Source organism: Rhopalosiphum maidis, chromosome 2, assembly GCF_003676215.2.
Source record: "Rhopalosiphum maidis isolate BTI-1 chromosome 2, ASM367621v3, whole genome shotgun sequence".
Lineage (NCBI taxonomy): Eukaryota > Metazoa > Arthropoda > Insecta > Hemiptera > Aphididae > Rhopalosiphum > Rhopalosiphum maidis.
The window spans coordinates 51,929,075-51,942,583 of NC_040878.1; the positions used below are offsets into that span (position 1 = coordinate 51,929,075).

General features: G+C 33.5%; 1 protein-coding gene across 1 annotated transcript in view; it reads right to left on the reverse strand.

Annotated features, from left to right (window-relative positions):
- The window catches only part of LOC113554671 (putative uncharacterized protein DDB_G0282133), a 63,466-nt gene that overhangs the window by 36,092 nt on the left and 13,865 nt on the right, over nt 1-13,509 (reverse strand). The window contains 1 exon segment of the mRNA XM_026958623.1: nt 4,250-4,284. The gene's annotated coding sequence lies outside the window, so the exon portion shown is untranslated.

Below are 13,509 nucleotides of genomic sequence, written 5' to 3' on the forward strand. Positions count from 1 at the left end.
GCGCATACGTCCTCTATACAGAAGGTTTATCTCGCTTGCCATCGCGATGGAATAAGTGGCCTTCCTGAGTAAATATTTACCTTGCACTGATTGTCCGCATGTCGTGGATACGCGAGAAAATTTTTACAAAATTACTCGGTTACCTTGAGAAAGTGTTTTCCACTCTTCGGATTTGGCGTTTGCGTACCTGTATCTCATAACCACCGAGCTCCGGTATGTATGACAAACAACGAAAGTTTCTAAATTCGAAAAATAATGGAATCGTTAATTTCGCGTATTTCCGTATAAGGCATCGGTTAATGGGCGCGACGTTACGTGAAATCATAATTTGACCGCGGCGCGGTCCCCCGTACGTGTACAGTACAAAAATCAATATTCGTTCTCTATATCGACGGTTCGGTAAATCTGTGACACGATTTTTCTCTCTCTCCCTTTTCGGAACGATACCTTTTTATGTGTCCATCGTGCGTGTCGGTCGTTATTATTATTATATTACATTAGATCATTGTATGTATTATTAAGTATCATATTGTTAGCCGTTAGGTATATATGCTGTATAATATAATAAGCGTCTGACGCTACTGTGGGTGACCGAAAAAATGCAATTGCAATTTTTAGTTACAGCGGTGGATATATATATATAGTAGGTATGCGACGCGCGTGTATTGCAGTTGCGCACTAGAATTGGCAATCGTGCTAAAAACGATATTATTAAATACTAAGTATAATATTATATACTACATACATAGGTATAAAATAATATATTATTATTATTATTTAATATACAGGCTGATGTTATGTTGAACTGCTATAGGATACACGATATTTGATAAATAGTTTTTTAAATAGATATCTCTGCGAAAATAATAAATAGGTAATATTTAAATTATTAAAAAATATTTTTTTTTAAATTTTTATATCATAAAAATAGATCAGTTAAATGAATCACTTATGAGTATATATTATAATTATATTATTTTCGTAAAGTTCTAACGCGTCTGTTAGTTGACGGGAAAAATCGGGGGGAATCCCGTGACCGTACAATGGCGTCATGCTGTTCGGATTGCTCAAATCACCTATAATGATATAAAATATAATATAGGTAGGATTTTTTTTTGCAGTGTATTCCGTTATCGTGAATTTTCGTGCATGATATACGGTCACCCCGAGGCAGCGACACCTCGACCACGATCAACTGCGGTCTGCTGCAACGGGCTCCCACACTGTTGTGGACCGGTATCGTTTCCCGTCAGGCGACCGGGACCGACCTCGTTCGCGATTGGGGTTTCTGAATTCAGAAGTCTGTTTTCCACGAATGTTTAACGTACGGTTTAGTAACATGAATATTCCCCAATGTCAACTATTATAATATATTGGCAACAAGTGCAACGCACTGCTCAACTGACTCATTGTTTAATCGTCAAAATTTAAACAAAAAGTTACAATATTACAAACCTCAATTTATTATTTATAATTATTTTTTTTAATCTAATAATAACTCGCAAACTTGTGTATTGTTTATAACGACTGTATTGGCCTTTTCACTAGAGAAAACAACCTATGTTTGTTGTACATAATATAAATATTAAATACCTATAATAATAATATTAAACGAGAAACGAGAATCGGCTTTGGGTTTATTTTCGTCTAAACATTTCTAAATATTACACAATGTCAAAACGAAAACACATCACTTACGACCTTATTAAAACTCTTTTGCTGTTGGCGATAGTAGTTGTGTATAAGTGGACTACGGGCCCAGGGGAGAAAACAATTCCATACAATACGGGCTGAATTTCATCAGGGAAAACGCGTGTTATATTTTCAAAGGACGTCTATGGAAATCGCTTGCACTTTCAACATTTTGGTCAAAAAGCTACTCGGACAGAACTATTTATGATAAACCATACTCTCCCGTTGGCAGTTACTACTTGTCTATTTCTCGAGTCTTGATAAATCAATTAACGTTGTTTGTCGCCACACAAACGTGTACGATATATAATATAATACACATTTATATTATTACTATTGTATAATATGTATACACAGCTTAACCTTGTCAAAGTAACGATGCAATAGCATTACCGGTAGTCAGAAAAATGTTTGTACGCATATATATATTTGTGTTTATGTATATACTTATAAAGTCAAAAATAATAACATAATGTATCTTTAGCGCGTGTATATTATATTATTTTCGAAAGAATTATAATATATAGGTATACAAACACGAGTGCGGACTCATTAATTCCATAATAGTAATAATAACAATAATAATAAATGTCTAGCGTCAGTCATTTCTAATTGTTCGATTTGGAATTTACTAGCGTTATTTACGTATGCATAAAATATAATATGCGCACACACATAAATATGGTATACTATTGAAATACGCGTCGAAGATTTGTATTAAAAAACTAAATGAAAATCACGAATGTACACGCCATTGTCGGGCTAGTTCGAGTAAAATAATAATAATGTTATTAAGTTATGTACACGCATTGCTTAATACATATAAATAGTATCTGTAATTTGTATATATATATAATTATATAGGTACATGGTATATATTTATCGGCAGCAGAAGGAAATTATATTATTTAGGTAATAATAAATATTAACCATACATTTGCGACTTATGGTTTACGCGTGTGTGGCTATGACGGCAGTTATGAGGAGAGGTGGAGGATGCACAAAAGAAGAGGAATGGATTTTTAGGAGAAAAAATATTTACTGAGATAATATTATTATGATAATGCATAATATTGCAGAAGCCGAAGGACGCGTGTACACGGGTAATACATACCATTATTTCTTTATTAATAAAATATAATATAGTACTCTATAGTATAGAAATACTAGTATAGCTACTGCAGACATAAAACGAAAATAATGAAAACATTTGTTCGTCGGACAGTTAGTTAAAAATGTGAAATGCGTATATGTGCGAATTACACCGATCAATAATTATTATAAACTATATCATGTGAACTCCACAGAGTGAATTGATAACAAGCAATTGGTATACATACGTACCTACGTAAATTCTATTATAGTCTACCGATTAAATTTTTACGGAATTCGAAAAATATGGTGCTATACGTAATAATCAATTAGATTGTATTGCTTAGTGGAAAATATATTTGTACCAATGCTGCGCATTTTTATTGCCGTAACAGGTAATATCTTTTGAATAAATCAATAATAAATTTATACTGTCCATAAAATGTACAACAGTTTTTAATTTAGTTCCTAGAACTAACGTGCACACATTATAATATTCAGAGTAAAATGTTTAAAAGAAAACTAATAATCGCTACGACAGCAGGTCGATATAGAGTTGTTGACACGCATTTCGGTGAGATGTTCGTACATTTTCTCGGCCAAATGTAGTGGAAGCGACGACTTGGACAACCACCCCCCAAGAGAACCGGTCGTTTTTCGATATAACCGTCTACGAAACTGTGCGAACGCTGCACGGTAAGCTTATTCTCTGCGGCGGCAACGGGTTAATATAATAAGTAACACGAGTGACGAGTTTAAGCGTATTCGATATAATCGCCTATATATATAATATAATATATTGCCATTACGGTATTCTATTGTAATAATTGCGAACAAACGCTTTGTGCACATTGGCCGCGGCGGCATACAATGTGTGTGCGAGTGTGATGCTGCGGAGTCGCGGGAGAAGAAGACTACTAGCTCGCGTCAGGTTCAACAACCCGCCATCGCGCCGATAATTTCACAAGTTTAATGTGGCCCACACTCTCTCGTCGATGATAATATTAATAATACCCGCGTGTCATTATACCATTATTATAATATGTTTATCGAATTAAAGACGCGTCGGAGCTGTACGATATGTATATTGTGTACCTACACCGCTTCCGTCGCCATCGAACTCGACGGACGGATGCAGCATGTGGGCCCGCGTATAAGTATACAATATAGGTATAGAGAATACGGAAAATCGATCTGATCGGCCTAAATGTAATGATGTATACCTATCGAGCCAGTCATTTGACACAGTTTTCGCAACATCAAACACTATAATGTCATATATTATACGTGTTACAACGCATACGGGTGGTACACTGCACAATATAATACACTTCTATAGGTACGCACCGTGTACATGTATACTTTGTACAGACAGAATCACGGTTCATTATTTTGTTATGTTAGAACTATTATAATATTATATTAGGTATGTTGTTATCACAACATATTACTATACAAGACTTACCGAAACAGCTTTTGTATAGACGCACTTCCGGTATTCTGAAACAAACAAGAAATGCACACCATTAAAACGACAATCTTAAAATCGGTTTCAAAAAAAAAATGTTTTTTATTTTCAATATTAAAGCAAACGACGTAATAATATTCCTTCATATACATAATATATTATTGTTAAACGTCACGCGTGTAAATTGGTAATGATAAAATATTAATATATCGGTACTACTTATATACTGCATACATCGATAATTAATACCTAAGTTTGAGTTTTATGATTTTATTTTCTTTTTTTACTTTCGAAGCTCGCACATGATATGCATAACACAGACATAAAACGATATAATATTGTCGTTCCGGGTTTAAGATTTAATAATACAATGATTACACTTTTCTACCATAATAATAATAATCGCGGTGTACATATTGCCTTACGAATTACGATTATTACTATAGCTGTATAGCAGTACACATTATGCATAACCATACGAACTGTTTCAACGTGATATTTAACAATAATCATCGATTCCTGAGCCGGGATGTCATAATATGTTATTAAATACTATAATTATTATTCATTATTTACCGGGCGTTGCGCAACGGTGGTGGTGAGATTTATTGTAATATTTCTAGTGAAAACGTCGTATGTCATCTACCACTCTGGCGATTAATCGACGCGACGTAGTGACATATATGATTACAGAAATGACGAAGATTGTACGTTCTTTATGAGATTATCATGACGTTTCAAATTCTGCGGATGAATATTGGCGGTGTCCAATGTATTAATTCGCTTTTCATTAATCGTTGTCAAGCAATTGTTTTTACCGATAAATTCGACTGCCAAGCGTGCAGCTACGACTTAACTGTCTATGGTTATACATTGTAATATACTATTTAACGATGGGTCGCGTTCACGTCCGGCGTGGCGCAGGACGGAAAGCGAAATCGTTTTCAGGAAAAAAATACGTGTGTAGAACAGAAAACAAAACAGAATCAGAATACTATTCTTTCGTGGATAAATCGCGTCGAAATATTAACGCCAATATATCGCCATAGCATACATTTCAAAGATAGCATGTGGTTAACTGAAAATCGAATTAATAATGTATACCTGCAATAAGACTCTACGAATGTACAATGTATGTATATTGTAATTTACAATCATACCATTATTATAGCATATAATATATTACGAGACTGTCGATTTAAGCTATGCTAATATAATGTTATATTTATATATATATATATATGGTAATTATATACTCTACAATATAATAAAGCGACGTACTTGCGTGCATTAATAACAACGATAATATTTTAATACGGATCGTAAACTATACGACGAACGGCAAAATAATGATGATATATATTGTGATTTCGTTATACTTATAATCACGAATCCAATATATTATACTATATACATGAATATAATATCGGTCGAGACGGACTGGCTGTCGGCCAGCGAGTTCGTTTATTATAAAATCGCGCGTATACCTATAGGTACCTGCTGTAATATTATCACCATCATCATTATTGTCGTATCGACGACTACTATTTTCTTATGACGTATGTACCTGTCGAAGAATAGTTTAATGATAATCACCCGTTTTGCATACGTAACGAGTACAGACAACTACCGGCGACGACTTTATTTACCACACACGGTATGTTCAGTGTGCATCAAGACTAAGCGATGTTTATAAAATGTTAAAGTTCTTTTCTCTGCCATTATTATATTATTATTTGAAGACTAATATTATATTACATTTTAAGATTCATTTAGTATATGTAAAGACTACTAAGATTACTACTACAATATAATATTGTGATGCGCAATAAACCTATTGCACATTGAAAAATACGATATTATATTCTGACTGTAGGATAACGAGTTATTTTTTAAAACGACAAAGGAACTAGGAAAATATTTTTATTTAATAATATTTTGTCTGTAGGTTTTTGATTATAGTTTGATACCTAGACGAAAAACTGACTACCCAAGGTTGGTCTAACTACATTATTTGTGTTACATCATAATAAGTACAATGTTAAACATATTATTATAAATTATAATAATAAAATTTCAGAATAATTTATAATTATTTTATATAATTCAATAATTGTATATGTGTATAATAAACTAATTTGAAAAGTGTTTCTAATATTTCCCTCGAAATACATTCAGTTTACCTATGTTTAAATCAATTTACAATAATATTATAATATAATTATATTTAAACATATAGATACAAGGATATACAGCTAGTAATTGGTATTGATTTGCTAAAGATATTCATTATTGCGATTTCAATGTTTATATTCGATCACCCATATCGATATCAATGAAACCGAATAAAATGTTATTCATAATTCTGTTTAAACTTTCAGACTTCCGTTGCTATTCGTTTTTAAAGGATTAAAGGAAATTAATAATTTTGAATTTTATGTTGAAAATAATAAAAATCGTTTTTTTAAATTTACAGTCGCGAAAATTTTTTTAGAGGTACCCTGTATATAATAAAATATTATGTAAACTTGTTTAGCCACACTACGTCGTTATATATTTACCAGCTATATACATATTTGTCGGTCGTGTTTAGCGAAATATTTATTATATTTCGATAATTTAAGATTAAAACCGGAAGACCTTCGGGTGGACATTATTATTTATTCATTTTATTTTTCTCATCTTCAACCCGGATTTTTTTCAATTCAGCTTCGATTCTTATTATTTTCGTGCGTCGCGAGTCGTAAAAGAAGAGGTAGAAGAAGAAATCATGTTTCCAACGTATTATTATTACCCATCGTCGAAATGGGATTATGGTGTTCGCAGAGGTTAAGGTCGCCGGGTATAGGGGTCACACCCGATGGAAATCGCGGCGAGAACAGCGTTTTACGATTTGCACACTCACAGCATATAGCGCCCTTCAAAACGTCGTCACTATAATATACATAATACAATATTAGGTTGCACGAATCACAGACGCTATATTATAATTATCACACGAAAACAGATCCCATCCTGCCTCTTACGCGTCTCCGGGAAGTACTCGTATCTGCACATGCAGACAATAAATTATTAAAACGAAGATGATACAATCGGATTTATTCAGGTAGATTACGCTTTGAAATCAAAATTTGCAATTTATAATATATTACCTGTATCATATATACATATATATATATATATATATTCTACAGTATGACCTCTATGCCAAATAATGAGCACCCGACTACAGTTTATAGACTGTGCTCACGAAATTCATTTATGTCGCTATTTAGCGGACGAACGTAAACCGGAGTGGTTATACACTAATACACTATAATAGTCGTCATTGTAATATAATATATATATATATAATTAAACATAATGAATTATTATTATTTTTACGCATACCTTCGCCGCGGCGGTTGCGTGTCGGCCACCTCGAGTTGTGCGCATGATAATCGTAAAAATGTATTTCGTAATTTGTTTATATGTACCTACTCAAATTAAAATATCATAGATTTTTACATGTGGCGACAACCGTATTACGCGCGTGTAACAGGTAACAGTGCGTATTTTAGTTTCCGAGAAACGTTTACAATAATATAATATAATATAATATATTTAACTGTTTCAATAATAACTACATTGGTATGTTGTAAAATATAGGTATATACGTGCGTTACGCAATGACTGGGCGAACACACTTAATATTATATACTATGTATTTATAATAATTACATTACACGCGAGTTTGCGGCTACCGTACTACGCTATTCTTATTGAGTCTTAATTAGACGGAGTATGAATATTACAACAACCGAAATATTATTACCTACCTATGCGAATTGATCGTTTTATATTTTTCAATGTGTAGGTTTGGTATTCTCCGGGCGTTACTAAACTTTGAGAATTGCAAGTTTAATATTTTTACGATAGTTTAATTATCAGGCAATTTATTGTTTTATTGGTATTTATACCAAACAATACGAAAATATGTAATGCAAGAAGTGTTTGTGATGTAAGAATTAACATTTATCGATTAATACGTAATAAGACATGTACAGCTTACGATGTTACAGTATATAATAAAAATGCAATGTTAAGATAAATATCTGCAGTTCTAGAATTGTAATGCAGCCGAAGTTGCAGAAATGTACTTAAAAAGACCAAAATATAGTACCTGTACATAGTAAACAAACGTATATATAATAGAAATGCAATCCCATTATCCGCATAGGACAAATATTGTTAAAAATTAACGGGTAGTCATTTCGTTGTTGATTGAAAATTATATAATGCGTATCGTGCGTCTCCGGGATATTTTCACGCAGCATCGAATGGTTTAGGCCAAGACTTTTGGCACAAAATATTTTACAATACATCGTGCGATTCTCCAGCAATTGGCTCGAGTTGTACGCACTACGCACATATTATTATTATTATTATTATTATTGTTAACGCGCAGGAATTTTTGGCCGCCTTTCAGACAAATGTCATTGTGTCCGGTTCGGATTATAAGCTCTGTAGGTAATGTATGTATAATACAATATAATATCATACACGTCGTATGTACACGAATTTATTAATTATTCTTTGCCCTCGGTCAGTTTACTTCTAACGTGATCGTCTCTTGCGGCCGGGGTTTTGATTTCGGATCGAACGGCAAAAACATTTCTTACCATTGTTACAACCGTGATTATGGTGTTCAATACCTCAAATAGTATATACTTATTCGCTTGTCATCACAAGTATATATTTACGCATGCGATTTAGCAAACAGTATACTTTATTCATAAATACTAAACCTACGTATATATAGCGTTGACGCGAAGTTGCATTAAGGTCACGTGGCGACGAATCATTGTACAATGCGTTTCACAATAAGAGGCGCAATGTTTATCTCATTAAGTGCAGCGCGCGATTGCAATTTATGTAAAAAAAAAAAAAAATTCAAACATTATACTAAGTACTAATTGCATAATAATATTATATCGTATAAAATATAATGTTTGCTGAACACGTATAAATGTACGAGTATAATAATGGCAACAAGTATGTTCGTGTATTTTGAATTCGAAAAAGTTTATATGACAGTATAATTAGGGTATTTATATTGATTATACCGTTGCATATGAGTGCTTAGTGCGATTTTATTAGTGTGAGTATAAAAAATAAAAAAATTAAACGCGATACGTATCGTAAAAATATTGTTGTTTAATGGCTGCTTAAATGCACTACGATATCGAGGATCTTATATATAACTGTAACACGACGTTAACGTAATATAATATGTTAAAATTAAAAAATGAAACGTAGGTATGCATGATCGATCATATTGGAATAATTTTAAGACTATCGAACGATGATTTTGTACACGTATCATACTGCTGCGGTATAACGATAACAAAAATAATAGTATATTTTGTTTGCGACGTCAGACGCGGAGATGACCCGATCTGACAAGTTTGTGCGAATAGACTATTGTCTCAGTGATTTCAATAGGACACTGTAGCAGTCGCATCTTACCATATAATTTCGTTGTTTTCGAATAATATGAGTGTATTATATTCAGGTGGTATATCCGATTAAATTTACCGGATTCTCTCGTCTGCTGCTGCAGGTGTCCCGACGGGACGGCGGCCGGCGGTTATAGTGTCGTATATAATACGACGTGTATTATATTGTTTTAAGCACGGCGATCGTTCGTCAAAGTCACCAGCCAAATCGATGATATTGTATTATATTATTATAGGTATATTGTGTACAGCAACGCATAAGCCGGTAGGTCGGCCGACACGACCGCGGAGAAAATAGAAATCGAACGAATATAACAATAATTGTCATTCTTCACCTACAATAAACGGATGTGTCGTCGGATATCATAGTATAATAATACATGAGAAATCCGAAGTGATACGACTCCAGCGCACGCCAGGCTGCCGTTCGGATTCCTGGGACGATTTACGAATTCACGTCTCGATCCGCCTTGACCCATTGAGCGCGGCCGTCCGTCTAGGCCGGGTCGGTCATCGTCGGCGTTTCACTACCGCCATCACACACGTACCTAATACATATACGTTCCCATCAGCTGCACTACGTCACCCACGGAACGATATGCGTCGACGGTTGGCGGCCTAAAACGCCATATTAGTAATACAAATTACACCGCGATCCGGTTATTGACCGACGGACACCTGACATTTTCATGAAAACGTATCTATATCATATACTAGGTACGTGCGATTCGTGATAATTCACTCGATGATAATAATAAACAACAACATATTGTATGATATTATTATAATCGTTATGCCGAGATTTCTGTTTGACCGAATCGATTCGGCCAAAGGCCGGTGCCCGGTGGCAAATTCAAGGTTTTCTGATGCGGCAGCAGCACAATTATATATATATGATATATATGATATATATGATAATAACGATAATATGGTTTAAAAACGTTTGCGAATTGCATCGCGGGGACGAAAAAAACTCGTACGATTTTCGCAAACACCGTCTTCGCCGAGGCCTTCGACCTCACACCGCTACCGTCTGTCGATCCATATTTATATATCATATTACATTACATACATTACATTAATATTATTATTATTATTGTGTACAGTTTAACGATTAGTTACGATCAATTTTACACGAAAAAAATTACGTACTGACTTTTGGGCGGTGAAAAAAAAACCGAATTGATGTGCAACAAACGCGATTCGTATAAATAATATTCTATAAAAACCTACTAGGAGAGTTGTGACGGGATTGTGCAAACTAACGATCTTTGTGTCAAAAGCAGCCGCTACAAGTGTTTTTTTTCTCCTGTGAAAATTGGTTTTCATATTTTATTATTTCACGTATATTGTATAGTATATGGTTATTATACGCATGGCATAGAGGTGTATGACTTCATAAGATTTATTGAAAATATATTTTGGAAAATAAAATTTATATTTTGTAACAAAGACTTAATGAAATCGTCCGATTATTTTAGAACATTACACGGTTACAATACCGAAGCGTATATAGTCATACAGGTACGTATGTCGTGTATACTATACATGCAATTTCGATCGATTGATATAATGAAATCGATATCATCTTGAGACTTGAACATACAAATATTAAATAAATAATATAATAATATCACTTTGTGGACAAGCTCGGAAGGTGCGTGATGCGCGCCATAATTAGTTGCACGAGACCGCTTCCGGGGTAAATAATAATATGATTCACGCGTTGTTTCTATTTTTATCGTTTAAATATGTCTTCAATATAATCGGTTTTGCCTCGACAGTAGAGTGGTACACGAAATCTCGAATTATTCACATACACATTCGTTGTTCATAAAATAATATAATCATAGGTTAGGTGTTCGGTGTGGACGGTGCGCTGTGCACTTGTGCCTGCGCTTAACCGTTCGGCGTTCGTGAAATCGTGTTCGGATCATGTACATAATATGGTCATCTCTTTTCTATTATATTCGCGTCTTGCATTATCGTCAGTCGGTGGCGGTGGCAATAATTACGGTTACAGTTCGCGAGTGGCATGCTCACAATGTACCTATTAAGCGTATTGTGTACATGCCACTGAGATGACCCTGCGACGTAGAATCATTGCGAAAAAAAAGTGGCAAATAATTACCTATAGGTATACAGACAACGATGACACTAACATACCTAACCATTATTATAAATACGACGCAGTGCAGATTTAAAGGTTTTCTCGGTTATTTTTATTCTCGAGATATGAATGCAAACCGTATCAATAGTTGTTATAGGTTGTATTTGTATTAATATTGATAAGCGTGCAAAGCTCATGTTGTGCGTTGAACAGTGTTGGTATATCATATTTGTGTATATTATGTATTTAATTTTGTAGCTGTTCGCCCATGAACGATGTAAATAACTAGAACGAATACGTTGGCGGTTGCTTGTGATATTCCGTGGCTTTCGACGATAATGCCATTTCTAGTTTAATTATTACGTCACACGATGCGCTTTTAGATATATCTCGTGGTTTCATCGACGTCGATGGTCAAATACGCCCCCGTGTATTATATTATTATTGAGTTTAATGATAATATGATTAGGATTTTCAGTTCGATTAGAAGAAAATTGCGAATGGTGTCCTAAATAAGCTCTTAATTGGACATTTTGTGTGGTCTCGTCTTGTTATATTAGATATTAACGAAATATTTCACTTTTTGTAAATGCTCGAACACTATAAAATATATTTCGATTTGTATACTATATTCATATTATTCTATAGGTTTAACGCATTTACAGTATTTATGTATATAATATGGTTAGTCGTTCTTTTATGTTTTTCAATCATATATAAATAATTATTTTTCTCTAGAAATTCTTAAAATAAATACTAGGACATCGATTTAATACATTATATTATATATGATATCATTGATATCATGGAATGCTTTATATACCGCTATAATACAATATATGTTTCATTCAAAATCTACAATAGCTATTGTAGAGTTTAAAATTGAATAGACAACTGCAGCAAAGAAAAAAACTAAAATCAAAATAAATGAATAAAACAAGGCGATGGAAATTTTTTTATATAAATATGGCATCAAAAAATTAAAAATAGCATATATGGTTATATATACAACATGTTGTAGCATGTAGGGATTTTATCCAAATTCTTATTTTGATAGCCGTGAAATAATTTTAAAATAGGATATAGATGTAGAAAATATATATTTCTTAATAAAATTACATCTAAATTAATAACTTAAAAATATTAAAGACAGATCAAATTAAAAATCCATCTATCAATCTGTCCCCCTAGAGCACTTTTTTACTCTGCACCTCCCTAAGCATGGCTTTGGGTGAGAGAATATAACAGCGAGAAGGTAAAACAATTGTATTTGACAACTGACTACAACGTTTATTATACATATACATTATACCTTTATCGACTATATCGTTTCGTCTCCCGACCTGCGCGTTTGCGATGTACACAATTTTATTATATTCGCCTGGTCTCTAGACGTGGCAAATAAAATGTATGGTCACTGACCTTGTGTGACGTGTAATTGTAATATATATATGTATATATATATATAGATACAAAAACCGAAAGAGAGAGATAGAGAGCTTGAGAGGGCCTCCGGGACCCCTGGGTTTTCGGTATATATATTATGTATAATATATATATATACATATACTTGAATCGCTCATCGTGCAGCGAATACTCACAAGAGACATACACAAAAAAACACTATACTACTGCCGGTTTTCTTTTAT